The sequence below is a fragment of the Gymnoscopelus braueri genome, assembly GCF_963280865.1.
Source record: "Gymnoscopelus braueri genome assembly, chromosome: 22".
Lineage (NCBI taxonomy): Eukaryota > Metazoa > Chordata > Actinopteri > Myctophiformes > Myctophidae > Gymnoscopelus > Gymnoscopelus braueri.
In genome coordinates, this window is record NC_137624.1 from 34,190,185 (window position 1) to 34,210,693 (window position 20,509).

The following is a 20,509-nucleotide window of genomic DNA, read 5'->3' on the forward strand; positions in this document are numbered from 1 at the left end:
CCACTGTCTAAGCGATACATAGACCTGAGAAGACATCCTGTGCTGTTCATCCTCCCCCACTGCCAGTCACACTTTGAGGTGAAGTTTCTGATGTCGGTCCTCTTCACTCTCCAGACAGTAGAGTTAGACTGTCTGTCCTCACAGCCCAGAAAGACAGACTCAGAATAAAAGAACTGTGATCTGTCAGGACTGAGTCTGATAGAGGCTGGGGGGCAGACAAACAGTTCATGTACTGTATGTTAAAATACAAATATATATTGTTATTATAGTTCCCTGATTCTACTGATAGTTGTGGATGATTTGAGCAACTGGTCAGTAGAAGACAAATAGACTCACCTCTCATAACATCACCAGTGTTTGGAACTTCTGCTGAGACAGAGACCACAGAATAAACCAAAAGACAGACAGACAGACAGACAGACAGACAGACAGACAGACAGACAGACAGACAGACAGACAGACAGACAGACAGACAGACAGAGTCTCAATGTAGCATGGAAATGTTCAATGACAATTTCCCTCTCACCCTGCAGCCACCCCCCCCCCCCTCTCTCTCTCTCTCTCTCTCTCTCTCTCTCTCTCTCTCTCTCTGCATGGTCTCAAACTATACCCATAATGCAATGCATTGAAGTTGTCTCACCATCTGTTTGAGCAGGTCCACAGCAGAGGAGGAGATACAGCACTGTGGAGAGAGAGAGAGACAGAGAGAGAGAGAGAGAGAGAGAGAGAGAGAGAGAGAGAGAGAGAGAGAGAGAGAGAGAGAGAGAGAGAGAGAGAGGAGAGAGAGACACAGACAGACAGACAGACAGACAGAGTGAGAGAGAGATACTTAGATCTTATCTTAATTAATCCAGGTTATTTTTTATAACTGAATGGATGGTGTGTGTGTGTGTGTGTGTGTGTGTGTGTGTGTGTGTGTGTGTGTGTGTGTGTGTGTGTGTGTGTGTGTGTGTGTGTGTGTGTGTGTGTGTGTGTGTGTGTGTGTGTGTGTGTGTCAGCATCCGCTGTGGTGCTTTTTTATTTGAGAGGTGTGGGCTTCTTTGAAATAATGGTGTTATATTTAATGTGTTGTCTCATTCTGTTTTCCTCTCTGACTTCCTGTTTCTCTCAATATTTCACGTTAATTGTTTTTCTCTCTTCCTCTCTTTTTCACACATTCTCTCTTAGATGTTCTTTCTCTTTTCATATCTCTACCTCTTGGACTAAAAAAAATAATTATTCTTCAATCGTCAATCGTCAATAAAATATACCATGTTTCATTAGCCTCTTGTGTGTAACATTATTTACTTTATTTCTACAAGGTATGTTCATTGAGCACAAATATGCATGATGTCTTTTTAGTGATATGAGCATCAGCAAAGCCCAGTAGAACACATAGATAATGTCAGTCTATTCCAACACCAAAATGACACCCAGTTCATCTACAACACCATACCAGTAGCTTTGTATCTTTTCAGAAGCAGAAACAATGGATATCGGTACCAGTTTCGCACAGAACCAGAAGAACCATAGACTGTTCTACAGTATGTGTGTGGTGTACAACTATGAAGTGGATTTGGTTCTATTACAGATGGATTCATTTTAGCATCATTTCTGTATGTCTGAGTACTTAACAGTGATTTCTAAAGGCCAGTCCACACCAATGCAACCATTATCCCAATGGCAGTTGTGACTAGTTGCATTGGTGTGGTCTGGCCTTTAGTATTTTTCGCTTGCCTGTTTAGTAGTCTGGACAGTCTTAGATGAGCTCTGTAATAAAAGCCTGTAAAGCCTCTCTCTACATAGGACATACTGTAAAGTCAAGATAATTTACACTCGTAGAAAAAAAGTAGATACTGAGAGAATGAATGTTTTAGCTCATGCTCATTTGATTTAGCTATTTTGTCTCATCTGTTTAAGGAAATAGGTAGCTGATATATTGCACTTTTACCTTAGCGCTAGGTATACTCTTGGTTGCTTGTTTTTGCAGATAATGCACTAAGGACTTCTGGTGATTAGTAGTTTTCGTTCCCTACCTATGTTGAATGCACTTATTGTAAGTCGCTTTGGATAAAAGCGTCTGCTAAATGACTGTAATGTAATGTAATGTAATGTAATGTAATGAATAGAATATTTATCTGGTGTTCAAATGTGTCGCAGGCTCGCAGCATGTTAACTCTCGATTATGCCAAGCTTTAAAACTTGGGTCCTGACAGGCTGGCATAAAGTTTGGTTTCTCCACAACAGGGTGAGAGGGGATGTTAGCTGTGAGGACCTTCTATTTTACAGGTAGACCCCCAGACTTTAAACACACTTCATGTAATTGGAGTTCTACTGAGAGAACCTCAGGTTGACTAACATTGTCATTTGCAGTTTATACAATTTCAGCCTGAGCTTCCATTTGCTTCAGATAAAAAACACTAAAACGTCTCTCTAGCACTTTAATAACCTTTTGGTAACAAAGTATGGATTTTTGTCTAGAAGATGAGAGCAAAGCAGATTGTTAGTGAAAAGAGCAAATGTTCTCTGATGCTCAACTAAATAAAGTTTAATGGTAAGTGTCAACTGAAATAAGATAAAGTAAATAAATAAAGTACTCACATGATATTATACAGGTTGATGTAAATTTCATGATGACAACTTGACTGAAACTGACAGAGTGACAGCTACGTTGTTTGACAAAGACCCCCCTCTGCTTCTGGTTGGCTGAAGCGTCCATTTCCTGTGTGGTAAGATGCTCACCCACACGCCCGCGCACGATTCTTAACGTTGGCAGAAGTTCTGTGAGTATGTGTGCACATGCGTGTGTGTGTTTATGTGCATGTGGACATGAAGGGCACACAGGCAGAGGCGGGTGACCTTCAAAGGTTGAAGCAGGTTTACAGATGTTAATGATACAGATACAGAGTCTATTAACAGTCTCCCTTACATTGAATTTAGATGTTAGCAGACATATATTTATTAATTTACCTCACATCTCAGTAGGCTGATCGTCTGGCTATAAAAAAACTACAGTATCAAGCCCAGGTTAAGGAAGTCACACCTCAACACTATACAGTAAGAGGCAACGTGTACAATAGAACAGTGGCTCTGAACCTTTTCAGGCTGTGACCCCCGGAAATAATCACATTTGAACAGGGGGACCCCCCACCCTGACAAGCACTTGGAATGTAGGAGTTGAGGCATTACATTTTGTTTGACTTGGTTGTTGTGAGCTTGTAGATTGGCTTTTTTTGCCTCTTTCTGAAATTATTTGACAATTTGGCCAATGTTTTGACCAGTTTTTATAGTATAGTTTGTTGATTACTTTTAATGCAGTAATGGTCTTTTTCTTTTCTTTCTTTTTTAGGTATTAAAGAGGTCTTACAAGTCCTTACATTTTCACTTCACTGTCATCTGGGGACCCCCCCCAAAAAAAATCACAGGTTGAGAACCACTGCAATAGAACTCCATTCTGATACTGATTGGCACAATAAAGACATTATTTGTTTTAACCACTCTTTACTTAGCAAAGCAGAAATGGTATCATATTTTTCTGATGTTTTTTACTTTTTTATTAGTTTAAAATGCATGTATATACAGTATCAATATATTTTCTCTAATTCCAATAAGCAAATTCTTCTGTACATGGCTAAACATTGATAGACATTGTTGTCTACACTGTCAAAATTCTGTTGATTTAACTCTGAGTGTGTACAAATGTAACCAAATAAACCTGTTTAGCCTTCAAGAAATGTAATATAATTGTTACACATTAGTCGATTGTCTTATTAAATGATTTGGGTTCATAATTAAATGTCATGTGGAATGAAGATTTTTCCCAAATTCCCTAATGAGTTTGCATTATACAATATATAAAAGCAACAAACAATGATAATGTTGTGGCTGTGTGAACGCTGTGAACAACACAGGATATCTTAAAACCATTTGAAAACATGTTTACAATAAAACAAAACATGTCATCCCAAAGTTATGCCAGCACATGCAAGCACAAAAACATACTCTATGCATTTATTTCTATGGTGATTTGATGTTTGAACCATCTGTGGCTGGGTCACCTGAGGGAGGACGTACACTATTATATGATGTTGAAAACCCGAAACGTCCGATGATCTCAGGCCCACATCACTGATGATGTGTCCCAGTGCATCTTAGGATGTATCTTTCATTCATGTTGGGTTGTCCTACAAGTCTTGATCTAAAGACCTGAAAAAAAGTTACAGTATAAATGTACAGGATAGACTGTCATTGAACATGCAATACAATGTAGTCTGGTATTTTATCTAATAGGATAATAGGCCTACTTAATTAACAGTGGAATGTACAGCTTTTTTTTTTTTTTTTTTAAACATATGCAGATGATACACATAGCATTACCTCCACATTTATTGTGTAGACTTATTGCTGATTTGAATAAACTGGATCAACTTCACATTCAGGTCTTGGTGATACTGTGACTGAAACATGAGTTGAAAGACAATTAGTAGCTTTGCAGAATGTGGGTCATTGAACAGTTTGATACAAATGTTGGTGTATTCATCTGTCAGTTAGTTGACAGAGTTTAACTTTTGTAGTTCACTGAGTTCAGTTCCCATTCCATCTTGATAAATCACATAGATATATCTCTGCTTGCTGGACATTTATTCAACAACCACTTGACCGCAAAATATGAATATTCTAGACAGCAGTGTGATACTGTATAAGAACATTTAAACAGCATACTTTACCATTTCCATAGACATCAGATCGTCTTGATACTTCATATACACTTGTGTTGCCTAAAGGTAAACCTTAAAGTGGACAAATTGATTGTTTTATTTTAAACATGGTTTCAATTGTGTTAATTATTCTGCGAATTAGTAGGGAAAAACAAATATCTGACATCTGAACTGATCAACTTTAATACACTTATATGCAGCTATAAAAGTTAGACAGTTGTCCTGTCAGAAGTATCCTTAACCAAAATGACTGTGCACAGCAGGCGGCGCTAAAACATTTCTAAACAAGTGATACAGTAGCCTCTCTGAATCTGAGCAAAAATGACACTCCTAACATTAACATTCTACAGTAAAACCAAATTAAATTAGATATGGATGGAATGCTTAAAAAATATATATACTGTACCATTTTCGTATTCCTCAGGATCAGAGTGATTGATCACACCATAGACGCTTGTGTTGCCTAAAGTTAAACAAATAATAATTATTGTGTTTATTTTTGTTATTTCAAATTAGATATTTCAATTTAGTTAATTATTTAGTTCTCTAATCTCTAGAGGCCCCTCAATGTGTGATTCCAATTAAGGATAAATGGATGTTGCATTTATTATACAGTCCTATGGCACATAACTGGAGTAGGCCTACGTAAGAGTACGTGCAGTGACATCTCCCTCCCCATCCGGCCTCCCTCCCCCGAACACAGGCCAATTGTGTTTGTATAGACGCTCGACAAAACCGGACGCACTGCAGTGGATTCAGAACAGAAGTGTTCTTAACCAACACGATTGGTTCAAAGACTGACCGTGCTGCAGAGGGATGTACACATCATCAGGAGCTCCACTTTGATTGGTCCTCTGGTCTGCTGCTGAGCCCTGATTGGATCCCTGAGACTGTACAGGTCTGTAATTAAAATATATATATTTATCAGTAATGAAGTAGAAAACAAGATGGAATCTGTCATGTTGATGAATAGACAGAGATATACTGTTCTTACCTGATACAACATGGATCTGTAAATAAAATACAAAAAGACCAGGTAGAGTATCATCAATGTGAACACACAGTATTGGAAGTGCATATGCTGTGAAATAAGTCATGTATCATATTATATTGGACAGGTTAAAATACACAAGTACAGTGTATAGCGTAAATGTGTGTGTGTGTGTGTGTGTGTGTGTGTGTGTGTGTGTGTGTGTGTGTGTGTGTGTGTGTGTGTGTGTGTGTGTGTGTGTGTGTGTGTGTGTGTGTGTGTGTGTGTGTGTGGGGGTGTGTGTGTGTGTGTGTGTGCGTGCGTGCTTGTTGTTAACTAGTTGTACGAACGCTTGTTTTCTATTGTTGTATTGTTTATTGGATCTTGTTTAGTCGATACACTTATTTGTTTAAGCTCATGCTCATTTGATTTAGCTATTTTGTCTCATCTGTTTGACGAAATAGGTAGCTGATATATTGCACTTTTACCTTAGCGCTAGGTATACTCTTGGTTGCTTGTTTTTGCAAAAAATGCACTAAAGACTTCTGGTGATTAGTAGTTTTCGTTCCCTACCTATGTTGAATACACTTATTGTAAGTCGCTTTGGATAAAAGCGTCTGCTAAATGACTGTAATGTAATGTAATGTAATGTGCGTGCGTGCGTGCGTGCGTGCGTGCGTGCGTGCGTGCGTGCGTGCGTGCGTGCGTGCGTGCGTGCGTGAACATCAGTTCACCTCTGCATTTCTTCCAGAGACACAGACCCAGAATCAGCAGAAAGATGGATATTCCAGCCCCAATCAGAGGGTAGAAATTTGGAGGCTGAGAGGGAGAGGGAAGGTCTGGTTGGTCGTTGTCTTTGGAGTCCGGAATATCTGAAGCAGAATGACACACAGATTCCCTTCACCAGTTACCCCTATACAACAACCTATATTGTTGCTGTGGGGCAGAAACCTCAATTGTATCTCAACTTTTAATGTCCAACCAACCCTACTTCGTTGGACAAGAGTGTCGCACAAAAGTAGCAGAAATACCCGATCTACAAGCGCACAACGTGGCACATCATAACACGTTGAGCTTGTAGATCTGCTAATTTAGCTGTTTTCCAAAAGATTTGAAAGTGAAAGTTAAAGTGGTTAAGTGTGTCTATGAATTTAACAAATATCGAACCAATGAAAAAGATTAGAAAGAGCTTGTGATTAAATAACATTGGATCAAAACATGGGTTGAAACAAAGCATGATCTGGTTGAATTTGGTTGAATTCTCTTCAGCTTTAAATTCAACTAACAGCAACCATGTTTAGCAACTGAGATTCATTTTGTTTGATGGTGAGTTCCTTAATCTAATCTAAACTCTAGACCTCAGAGAGCTCACTCACAGTGTCAGCTGACCTCACATTGCAACTTTGCACTGATTGCTGAACTGCGATATAACCCTTGGGGAACATATGACTTTAACTTGCACTGACTGTTCAACTGTCATATCAGCCCTAGGCGGGGTTATACAGCACCTGACCAATCAGCACAACCTCTCAGTCCTTTCATCACTCTTCATATAGTGTGTATGTGATACAATCATCTCACCTCTCACATCCATCCAGCTCTCTGGTGACTCTCCACGGTCAGAGATGCTACACTTGTAGAATCCTTTATCAGACTTGTAAACACTGGGGATGGTCATCTGTCCTGTAGACTCAGTCCTGATGAGGGATCCATCTTTATAGAAATCAGCTGGGAGGTCAGAGGATGGTTTAGCAGTTGTCTTGTTTCTGTACCAGTACCAGCAGTGCAGAGTGACATCACTTCCTTCCACCACAGGAAGTACAGGCATCCCCAGGATCACATCTCCACCTGAACAATGATAAATAACATCAGAATAGAAGAAACATTTGACTGAGGTTACAGTAGGTGGCCAGTGACTTTGACCAGTTTCACTTTCAAAACCTTTGCATCATGCATGTCACACAAACAGAATGCGGCACACAACACCAATGGTTTTGATCATGTGGATTGTGGAAGTTAAATGGTGGATTTGTGGATAGGACTCTATTATGAAAAAACTTGTTATATCAACTAAACACATCGCATTCTGATGCAAAGGTTTTGAAAGTGAAACTGGTCAAAGTCACTGGCCACCAACTGTACATCACTCTGAGCAACACTATCCCAACATGATGAGGTTTTAAATTGTATAAATATAAACAAAACAAAACAAGCACACAAACTCCTTTTACACACAGACATAAGCTCTCAAGCTTTTCTTTTGTATTTCTTATGACAAATACAATATGTACAAATATATATGCATGTGCATTACATTCATGTTGTCAATAAAAACCTCAGTCAATCAATGAACATGAAAGACTCTTTAACAGACAAAAAAAGACAACAAAGTTGGTTATTTACAGAACGTACCAGTCACAGTGACTTTAACCGTGTTACTCTTTCCCTCTGAAGACTCACACCAGTAAACGCCGCTGTCAAAGAAGGGGTGGATAGACCTGAGAAGACATCCTGTGCTGTTCATCCTCCCCCACCGTCCGTCACCACACTCTGAGGTGAAGTTTCTGAAGTTGGTCCTCTTCACTCTCCAGGCAGTAGAGTTAGACTGTCTGTCCTCACAGCCCAGAAAGACAGACTCATATCTAAAGAACTGAGACCTGTCAGGCCTGAGTCTGATAGAGGCTGCGGGCAGAGACAGAGAAAACTGTTCATGTACTGTATGTTAAAATAAAAATCACACCCTGTGTGAAGTGGGCGGTGTCTTGCTAGCTAATCACAATACTGAATGGAGTCAACCAATCATGTACAAAAGATAAATACATTTATTGAAACACTCTTTATGATGGACAAAACCATAACTTTAAAAAAACAAATTTATGTTTTTTTTAAAGTTATGGTTTCTTATATAGGGCTATGCACATGTGTCATGTGACACTGGCCAATCACAGTCCTGAATAGATTGTGATTGGCCAATCACAGCGCAGGATAATTGTACACATTTCCGAACCTCACTTATAGGGGCGGTTTCACTGCCCAAGATAATTGTACAAATTTCCAAACCTCACTTATAGGGGCGGTTTCACCGCCCAAAAATATATGTATTGTTCCCTGATTCTATTGATAGACAGACAGACAGACAGACAGACAGACAGACAGACAGACAGACAGACAGACAGACAGACAGACAGACAGACAGACAGACAGACAGACAGACAGACAGACAGACAGACAGACAGACAGATAGATTCAATGTAGCATGGAAATGCCTCTCTTCCCCCCTTCTCTCTCTCTCTCTCTCTTTCTCTCTCTCTCTTTCTCTCTCTCTCTCTCTCTCGCTCTCTCTCTCTCTCTCTCTCTCTGATCGAGCTCTGCATGGTCTGACGTCACCCAACAGAAGCTGTTGTCTAACTCTGATTTGCGCTGACGTTGGCATCCCAGAATTTACGACTAGTTTGTATTAACAGGATGGTTGAAACACATCAGATGGCTTGTCTCACACTACCCATAATGCAATGTATTGTAGTTGTCTCACCATCTGTTTGAGCAGGTCCACAGCAGACGAGGAGATACACTGTGGAGAGACAGACAGACAGACAGACAGACAGACAGACAGACAGACAGACAGACAGACAGACAGACAGACAGACAGACATTTTGTAATCATTGTTATTCAATTCAGCTCTCCATTCGGTTCAGATCACTAGTTCAATTAATTTCATAATGTAGTTCAGTTCATTTATTTCTGTTATTAAATTAATTTCATGTGCATGAATCATAGTCAATATTCAATTCTACGATTGTCCTGCAGCCTACAGGTGAGCTAGAGCTGCATTCAGTCCATCCACAGACAACTAATGTTGTCTGTGGATGTGTGGACATACTCCAATGAAATGTGACTAGCTCTAAAAACCAAGAGCAATCTCATTATGGATTATTCATTATGGATTATATTATGGACACATACAGGACAACAAAACTAACAACAATGCCAACACACAACTTCCTGTTTCTGTCAACATTTCACCCTCATTCTTTCTCTCTCTTTTTCTGTCTAATTCTCTCTTCCTCTCTTTTTCACACATTCTCTCTACCTCTTGGTCTAAAGAAAATATTCTTCCTCAATGAAAGATAGGATGTTTAAATAGCCTATTGTGTGTAACGTTATTAACCTTATTTCTACAGGTCAGATTGCCAGAGCACAAAAACGCATGATGTATTTTTAATGATTTGAATCATCAGCAAAGCCAGTAGAACACATGAGGATGTCAATCTATTGGAATAACGAAAATGTAAAGCTTTGTAACAGAACCAGAAACAATGGATACCAGTTTCACAACCACATTCAAAGCAAAGAGGTGATGAATTAAAGAACAGGTGTTATTAACAACAGGTGTTTTACAGTACGTATTGTATGTGTTGCATTACTATGAACTGAATGGATTTGCATAATTTCTGTCTGTCTGAGTCCTTAATAGTGATGTCTAAAGTCTTTGTCCAGCCAGGCCTGTTTAGTAGTCTGGACAGTCTTAGATAAGCTCTGTAATAAACACTAACAATATGTTTAGACTAGAAAATGTGCTCCTCGGAGCACAAGTCTCCGCCAGCAGACCTTGGGCTTCTGCGCCTTTGCGTCTTCATCAGGTTTCAGATGCTCATTTGCTGCTTCTTTAGTTTGCATAATGGGAGTCAGTTACATTGTGTGATCTCAGCCTCCTATTTATATATTTATATTACATATTGTGATGTCACGTAAAACTGACCAATGTTAGGTGTTCTCAGAGGAACACACACGCACGGACGGGTGATTTGTACTGCAAGGTACTGTTGGTAGAATGTGCGTGGTTTTTGGTGTTCTGCAGGGGCGACTGAATATGTAGTGTTTGCATCTAAAGAATGTTCTTCTTGAAGCAATGTGTCATATGGGAGTGGTCGTAATTGACTGGTTTGTTGAAATACTTGTCTGTCTTCTTCATCTTCATTGTTGTCTTGAACAGTTTCAGCAGTTGATTGGTGTGTTTGATCTATGTCAGTTTTCTCTAGTGCTACATAATGTATTTGATCAAGGTGGCCAATTGTTACAGTATTAAGACTTCGGCCTTGTTGTTGTGGGATCAATTCAACTCTATAGTCCTCTTCTGTGTTACTGTTGTAGATGAGTATGCTTTCTTAGCTTTGGCCTTCTGCGCCTTTGCTTGACCAATGTTAGGTGTTCTCAAAGGGACACACACACGCACGGACGGGTGATTTGGACTGGAAGGTACTGTTCCAATCAAGACTGATTGGTCCTGTCTTACCTCACTTCAAAAAGTAGAGGCTTTTTGAAGTGACACACCTATTTATAGGATTCTATTTCGTCATGCGTCCCTCTAGCCAATCAAAGGCATTGGTGTCAACATATTGACACGTGTCACGTGGAGCTTGACCAATGTTAGCTTGGCTAACAATGTTTGCTCACACACGGCGGGACGAAGCGAAAACATACTCTCCACCTACGGCGGAGACAATAACCATAGACATAGGGCGCTCTCTACATACGTCGCCCAAAGACACTTTACACTAAAAGCAGTCAGTACATCATAATAGATTATTTCACTGCTGAAACTGAGAAAGTGACAATAGAATCAAACCTTGTTAACCCTCAATAATGCCAAGTTTTAAAACCTGCTGGGTCCTGATCGGCTGGCAGAAAGTTTGGTCTCTCTACAGCAGAGTGAGAGGGGATGTTAGCTGTGAGGACCTTTTATGATACAAGTAGACCTCCACACTTTAACCACACTCCATGTAATTGGAGTTGTACTGACAGAACCTCAGGTTCACTAACGTAACGTTACATCTAACGCTGCGTTTACACAGGCAGATACAGAGATACACAGCATATTTGTCGCTCTGTCGCTTTGTATCTGTGTTGCTCAACACGGTCGCTGACATCAAGCGTGCATCCGTCATGGAGCTACAGTTGCAGTTTTGTATTTTTGTATCTGGAAGTTGAACCAAGCTCAACTTCAATTTGTAGCTTTGTATCTTTGCATGGTAAATGGATGGTAGCATGTATCTTTGTATCTGCCCGTGTGAACGCATCATAAACCTCACATCCACTCATTTGTATTATAGGGCCATTCACACCAAGCACTATCATTTATTTAAATATTAAAAATCGCCCTAACTCAAGTGGATGGCAAGGTACACATCACAACTAACAAAGACAATGGTAAATGATATAGTTATAGTGCTTTATAGCAGATGACAATCTGAAGTGACACTTTAAGGACTTTTAAGATCTTTTTAATACCTTAAAAAAAAAGACTATTACTGCATCAAAAGTAATCAACAAAATATACCATAAAAACTGGTCAAACATTGGCCAAATTGTAAAATGATATAAGAAAGAATTGTGAAAATAGATAATCTACGAGTAGATTGTAGAACGGCTATTTTCACAATATTTATTTGTGGAACTGAGTCAAACACAATTGAAGGCCTCAACTCCTACACATTCCAAGTGTTTGTCAGGGTGGGGGGTCCCCAGTTTAAATAGGATTATTTCGGGGGGTCACGGCCTGAAAAGGTTGAGAACCCTTGCTTTATAGGAATGGCCCTGATCCATTTTCAACCTGAGCTTCTATTTGCTTTAGATAAAAACCCTTAACCATCCCTCCAGCACTTTAATAGCATGGTTTGGTGACAGTGGATTTCTGTCTCATTAAATAAATGCAAATTAAAATGTAAAAAGTACTCACATGTTATCATACAGGTTGATGCAAATTTCATCCTGACAACCTGACTGAGAGACAGCTGCTTGTACGTTGTTTGACAAAGACCCCTCTGCTTCTGGTTGGCTGAAGGGTCCATTTCCTGTCTGGTAAGATGCTCAGCCACACTCGTGCGCCACACATGCACACTCACACACGCACACACACACACACACAAACATACCGCCCCTAAATGAACACACGCACATACAGAATACTGTTTTATTGATGTTTTTAATATAGCTTCTGTGACAGTATTGTGTATAAAAAGTAAAAACACAACAAATGGAAGCTTCATGTCATGCACAACCTAGCAGAAGTTCTGTGTGTGTATGTCTGCGCATATGTGCGTTCATGTGCATTCATGTGTGTGTGGACATGCGCCGAGGTGACATTCAGTAGTTGAAGCAGGTTTACAGTTTTCTATGATACAGACAACAAGTCCAGTGACAGTCTCCCCTACGTTAAATGTATATGTTAACAGACATATTTGTATTCATTAATTTACCAGACATATCAGTAGACAGATATCTGACTCTGAACGTCTGGCTACGCAAAACTACCAAGCCCACAGGTTGTCAAGGAAGTCACACCTTTACACCAGAGCCTCCCAGGGTTGCATGCTGAGCCCTATGCTGTGTTTCCTTTAGTTTAGTTTAGTTTAGTTTAGTTTAGTTTATTTCGATCATCAACAGTATATCCACAATAGAACATTACTGTATATTTGAACTTTCAAACATTTTTTAGGGTGACCAAAAAAAGGCTGAAGCTATACTTTAGGCCTATGTGCCTATCCTTTGTATGTTATTTTGTTTAACAAAAAGCAGTTGCAATGAACATAAATCCTGTATGTATCAATGATTCTCAACCCTTTTCATTTCAAGGACCCCCAATTTGATATACATTAGGCCACGAACCCGCATTTGTTACAATGTCTTTTTAATCTACACTGTAAAATCTTCAGTGTTTGAGCTGTTCTTGAGCTTAACTTCAGCTCAACAGCGAGCTAAACTCCACTTCCCCATAGAAAGAAACAACAGTCCTCGGGTTCTTATGTTCCCACTTACCAAAGGGGTTGGGAGGATTAGGGTAGTGTTAGGGTTGTAAGCGGGGAACATAGAACCCAGGTACGTTCCCATTTGTTCTTTTACTGCGGACCCTTACAGGGTCATGGAGTAAAACTGACAACAAACATTACATACAATGCAACATAAAATGGTGTCCTGTCGTCTTTAACATAACCATGCTATTTATAACTATTGTTTTTTAACATTCACTTTTTTATACACACATCACATGAAATTATCACTACCATGAAATTATAACTTAGACATTGCCTCCTGGTGAAGGTAAGTAGAAGGTAAGTGGAAAAAAAACATCAAATTGGACAAAGAAATAAAGAAGATGTACTCTCTTTGCTACAACTAACAAATCAAGTTTTATCAAGTGCTCTCACACACCTGCCTCTAATAACATGATCACCTCTCTTCATCAATCAAGTACTAAGTATTGAAGGTTTAAGTGGTTAAATGTCTGAAATGAACAAAAAACATTAATTTACATAGTCAATGGAGCTATTTATGAAATCTATTAAAAAGTTTAATCTGCAACACAATTGTAAACAATGTGGGGGTCCCTGCTTCATCTCTCTCTCAGCTAAGCGGTCCTTGGCCTTAAAAACGTTGAAGACCCCTGGACTATAGACCCCTGGGAGATGGATTGCTAAGCGATGGGGCACAACACCTACCATCAGCTCCCAGTACTTACCACACATCTTGCCACACCCAAGCGCTGCGAGGCGTTGTGAGCTTGAAGATCAACTATTTTTGGCAAAGAGGTATAGGTGTAGAGAGAAAAAAGAGCAGACCAAGTAAAAGACCAAGCTTCATCTCTTTCTCAGCTAGAGGGTCCTTGGCTTGAAAAACGTTGTAGACCCCTGCTTTAGATTATTATCATTTCTTACCCTTAGATGGCAGCAAACTCACACATTTTGTGCCCTAGGGTTTAGATCCTTTTCAAAGGTGATTTAAAGTAAGCCATAAAACAAAAAGTCGATTGTTAAAAGGTTAAAGTGTGTATATTCTAGTTATCATTGCTATAGATTGTTTGTTCAGTAACAGCGGTCTCCCCATCTCTTTAATAAACAGAAGAAAAACTATTCAGGTAGGTTACACATTTCATCCAATCAGGAGAGAGAACCCTACAAAGATCCTTTATCGGCTTCGATTTGAGTGTTCCAGTTCAAATTGTGTCTGCTCATTTATATGTTTCATCACTTCCTGTTTGAGTTCTCTCTCCTGATTGTATGAAATTGGTATCCTTACCTGAAAATGTATCATCTGTTCACTAAAGAGCTGGAGAGATGGCACCTGTTGAACAAACAGTGATTTCTATCAGAATATAGTTATTTAACACTTCTTTTAACAAAGAAATATCACTTACACCACCTTGAAGTGATGTCATTGTAACATACGTGGATAGTAATGCTCTGGTGTGGGATTATTATGGCAAATGTATTTTCTTTTTAAAAGACAATATGCATAGAAAAGGACATAACACATGACTATCTGCTTACCAAATATATTTAATTGGCACAGTTAACACAATACAAAGTATTCAGTGCTCCAAAAAACACAAGCATAGGCTACCAAATGGAACACAAACGAAAAGTGCAAAAACACACCATTTGGTAGACTTTACAAAAACAAAACAAAAACAGAAAACAAGAGACAGAAAAAAAGAAGTCTTACTTAGCAAAGCAGAAAAGGTACCAGTATAACTTCAATAGTTTCTCCTTTTCTTTCTTTGTTTAAAATGTATGTATACATTCACATATTTTCTCTAATTCCAATAAGCAATTTCTTCTGTACAGATATAGCCTTCTCTGGTGCACTGGCTAAACATCGGTAGACGTTGCTGTCTACACTGTTAAAATTCTGAGACTTCAACAGACAATGATAATGTGGTTGTGTGAGCGACTACACAACAACAGGTCAGGTGAACAGCTTCAGGGCCGGTAGTGAACAATACATACTGTATCTTAAACCCATTTGAAAACATGTTTATAAAAAAACTAAACATGTCATCCCAGCACTATATCATTAAACAATACTCTATACATGTTATTAAACATACAGTACTATGTAGTCTGGTATTTTATCTACTAGGATAACGCTTCATTAACTGTGAAATGTACAATTTAACAAAAAAGTAAAAACATGCAGATGATAGCCTACTGTAGCGTTACTTCCACATCCATTTCGTAGACTTATTCCAGATTAGAATAAACTGGATAAACTTTTAGGTCTTGGTGATACTGTGAGTGAAACATGAGTTAAAAGACAATTAGCAGCTTTGCAGAATGTGGGTCATATTTGAACAGTGTGATGAATATGTTGGTGTATTCATTTGGTTGACAGAGTTTTATCTTTCACTGAGTTCAGTTCCAATTCCATCTTAATAAATCACAGATGTCTCGGCTTATTGGAAACTTACTCAACAACCACTTGACCTCAAAAGTATTAATAACTCTGGACAACAGTATGATATGATATGAACAATTAAACAGTAGTCTATGTACTGTACCATTTTCATAGACATCAGATCGCCTCGATCCTTCATTTACACTTGTGTTGCCTAAAGGTAAACAAATAAACATTAAAATGAACACATTTATTTTAAACATGGTTTCGATTGTGTTAATTATTCTGCTTAGTAGGGAAAACAAAACACACCTGAGCTGATGGAATTTAATGCACTTATATTTATCTACCGTATAAAGTTATAAATTAATTGACAGAAGTATCCTTAACCAACATGATTGGTTCAGGTTGTATAGAATATACATACATTATGTTAACTCAGTCAAAGCAAGTGCAGATGGCTATAGGGTGAAGAAGTCTAGTTGTTTTATTTTCATCCTACTTTTTAAAAACATATCTACGTTTCACACTTACTGCTGTTGATGCTACAACACCTGAATTAAACGACAGAAAACAATGATGTCTGTCTGTCTGTCTGTCTGTCTGTCTGTCTGTCTGTGTAAAGACTGACCGTGCTGCAGTGGGCAGTACACATCATCAGGAAGCCCACTTTGATTGGACCTCTGCTCTACAGCTGAACCTGGATTGGTTCCCTGAGACGGAACGGGTCTGTAATGGAAACAAGATATATATTTAGCTGAAATGAAGAAGAAAACAAGATGTAATCTACTGCTGTCATGTTGATGAAAAGACAGAGATCAATACTGTACTTACATGACATAAATTGGATCTGTAAATAAAAATAATAAGTTTAATTATGACCAAATAACAACATACAAGCAGTATGGCAGTTTCTCCTTCATGAGAAAGCTTGGTGGTGACACTGTCAAAGTAAACAAAACTGTCCCAAGTTACTGTGCTCAGCAGGTGGCGCTAAAACATTTCTAATCAAGTGATAAATCTTTGAAACTGAAAAAAAAGACTCTTAACATTAACATTCTACAGTAAAACCAAATTAAATTGGATTAAATATGGATGGAATGTTTAAAAAGATATACTGTATACTGTACCATTTTCATAATCAGAATGAGATGAATCTGAGTGATTATTCACAGCATAGATTGGGTTGCCATCGATTATGTTGCCATAGATTGGGTTGCCTAAAGTTAAACAAATTATTATTTCATTTAGTGTTTATGTTTGTTATTTCAAACATGGTTTGAATTTATATAATTATTCTGCTAATCTCTATAGAGGCCCCTCAACATGTGATTCCAATTTGGAGATGAATGGATGCATTTATTATATATGGCACTTTCTGTAAGACATACAGGCTCTGATATGTCTACATCATGTACATTTTGGGGTGGAGGTTCTTCCTTGGCCTACTTGGAGTGTGCATGCAAAGTTTTACACCGATCCAGAGGTATCTGAGATTGGCCGAACACAGTCACACACACACAAGCACAACATTATGATTTGAGTACAATGTACCACAAACAATGGAAACAAGCCCCCTGTGGCTTTTTGTGTTATCCTTTTAGAATAATCTTTGACTGTACTACCTGTACTGTTAACAACCTTTTTTAAATAAAAATATTTATATTTTAATCAATCAATGGTACAGTATGTACTGTAGGTTTTGCGATAGTGACCGCCCATTGTATGGTACTTTTCACCATGTGGGATAAAATGAGTCCACTATAAAGGGTATAATAATGGTCACTATAAAATTAAGATACCACTCAATCAACATGATTGGTTCAAAGACTGACTGTGCTGCAGCGGGAAGTTCACGTCCTTAGGGGTCCCACTTTGATTGGTCCTCTGGTTTGCTGCTGAGCCCTGTTTGTTTCCCTGAGACTGTACAGGTCTGTAATTAAAAAGAAATATTTATCAGTAATGAAGTATATAAGATGTAATCTACTGCTGTCATGTTGATGAATAGACAGAGATCAATACTGTACTTACCTGATACAACATGGATCTGCAAATAAGATACAAAAAGACCAGGTACAGTATGATCAATGTGAACACACACAGTATTGGAAGTGCATATGCTGTGAAATAAGTCATGTATTGTATTATATTGCACAGGTTAAAATACACACGTACTGTATAGTGGTTGTTTTAACATGTTGAGCAAAAAACAGTTAATAGGCTCATAATTGTGCAGAACACAGTTGCTGTACATCACATCCTGTAGAATATTGCAGCTTCTTTAAATGTGTGTGTGTGTGTGTGTGTGTGTGTGTGTGTGTGTGTGTGTGTGTGTGTGTGTGTGTGTGTGTGTGTGTGTGTGTGTGTGTGTGTGTGTGTGTGTGTGTGTGTGTGTGTGTGTGTGAGAGTGTGTGTGTGTGTGTGTGTGTGTGTGTGTGTGTGTGTGTGTGTGTGTGTGTGTGTGTGTGTGTGTGTGTGTCTCAATATTTCACGCTCATTGTTTTTTTCTGTTTTTCACACATCTGTCTCTTTTCATCTCTCTACCTCTTGGTAAAAAAAACATATTCCCAAATATTCTTGTCAATAAAAGATTCCATGTTTAATCCGCTTTATGTCTACAAGGTATCTTCATTGAACACAAATATGCATGTCTTTTTAGTGATCAGTGAAGTACCTCTGCATTTCTTCCAGAGACAGAGACCCAGAATCAGCAGAAAGATGGAGACTCCAGCCCCCATCAGAGGGTAGAAATATGGAGGCAGAGAGAAAGACGGCGTGTCTGATTGGTCGTTGTCTTTGGAGGCCGGAAAATCTGAAGCAGAATGACACACAGATTCCTTTCATCACTTAAAACTTACATTGTTGCTCTGGGGTAGAAACCTCAGGTGTATCTCAACTTTTAATGTCCAACGAACCCTACTTCGTTGAACAAGTGTTGCACAAAAGTAGCACCACATCACAACACGTTGAGCTTGTAGATCTGCTATTTTAGCTGTTTTCCAAAACATTTGAAAGTGTATAAGTTAAAGTGGGTGTGTCTGTGGGTTTAATAAATATCAAACCAATGGAAAATATTAACAAGAGCTTGTGGTTGAATAATATTGGATCCATTGGAACACAGGTTAAAATGAATTGACGGGTTGAAACAAACTTTTTATTTTTATTTTATCTTTTTAATTTATTATTATCCCCATTATGAGACGGTGTAATTTGGTTTAATTCTCTTCAGCTTTAAATTCAACTAGCAACCATGTTTAGCAACTGAGATTCGTCTTGTTTGACGGTGAGTTCCTTTTGACTGCGGACGACGCGATAACGCGTCAAGTGCTACTTTGTCCAGTTGGCCGTCGACGCGTTCGACGCGCTGGACGCGCGTTCATTGTTTAATCTCTGATTGCGCTATGCTGCTTAATATTCAATGTTATTTTCGAGTTCCACTTACTTCACTCACATCTGCATCCGGTTTCATGACCTGGATTCCGTTTCCGGTTTTTGATTTTTTTCCCCCGGTCATTTTCGTCCAGAATTGGTAAACAAACGGTTTTTCACACGGTATAACAGACAAACGGACAGGTTCTCTTCTATAATCTATGGTCTGGGTGACGATCAGTCATCGCCGTCGTGTATCACATCGTAATTTTGGCCGATCAGACAATCTGGGACTACGTCACATCCGTTTTCATGCTTTTCCCTGTCTAATCTCTCAAGAAGGGTGACAGTGACCCAACGACCTGATCAAGCTGTCATGTGCTGCTCTCTAGTGGCGGATTTGTGCTGTGACTTTAAATTATGTGTCTTTAAATTATTTTCATGAAAAAAAAACAAAATAAAAAAACACGAAAATTGCTGGCACTGGGGGAGTACTTTATGAAAATACTCTGGCAGTCAAAGAGTTAATCTAATCTAAACTCTAGACCTCAGAGAGCTCACTCACAGAGTCAGCTGACGTCACATTGCTACTTTGCACTGATTGCTGAACTGCAATATAACCCATAGGGAAGATATGACTTTAACTTGCACTGACTGGTCAGCCTTGGGCTGGGAGTTATACAGCACCTGACCCTTCGGCACAACCAATCCTTTTATTACTTTTCATAATAGGTGTGTGTACGTGATACAAGGATCTCACCTCTCACATCCATGCAGCTTTCTGGTGACTCTCCACGGTCAGAGATGTTACACTTGTAGAATCCTTCATCAGACTTATTAACATTGTGGGTGGTCATCTGTCCTGTAGACTCAGTCCTGATGAGGGATCCATCTTTATAGAAATCAGCTGGGAGGCCAGATGATGGTGAAGTATATTCTTTGGTCCCAAAGGTGGCTGTAATCAGCTTACTGTGAAAAGGCTTAAGAAGAGGAGATCCAGTCCAAGGATTTGAAGTCAAGCATAGTTTTTATTACCGCCCGACTGGCAAACTGCCAGGTGGGTCTGATTAGCAGCGCGCAGCATTCACATACAAACACAATAATTATACTGTCTCAAATCTGGTTCACATGGGAGGGCCAAAGAGTTAAGTCCCGCCCTTACTCCCTTTGTCAGCCAATGCCAACACACAATACATGAATACTGGGGAGTCATGGCCGAGCCCCCGCAACACTCTGTTGAAATACATTTGCATGTCTTTACAGTGTACCAATTTTGTCTTGTTTCTATTTATCAAACTTTAC

The 20,509-nt window shown here is 39.0% G+C and overlaps 1 protein-coding gene across 1 annotated transcript in view; it reads right to left on the reverse strand.

Moving 5' to 3' along the window:
• Window positions 1–3,636: 3,636 nt before the first annotated feature.
• fnbp1b (formin binding protein 1b) overlaps window positions 3,637–20,509 on the reverse strand; it is a 223,146-nt gene continuing 206,273 nt past the window's right edge. The window contains exon 18 of the transcript XR_013932535.1: window positions 3,637–3,650. The gene's annotated coding sequence lies outside the window, so the exon portion shown is untranslated. The remainder of the gene's footprint in view (window positions 3,651–20,509) is intronic.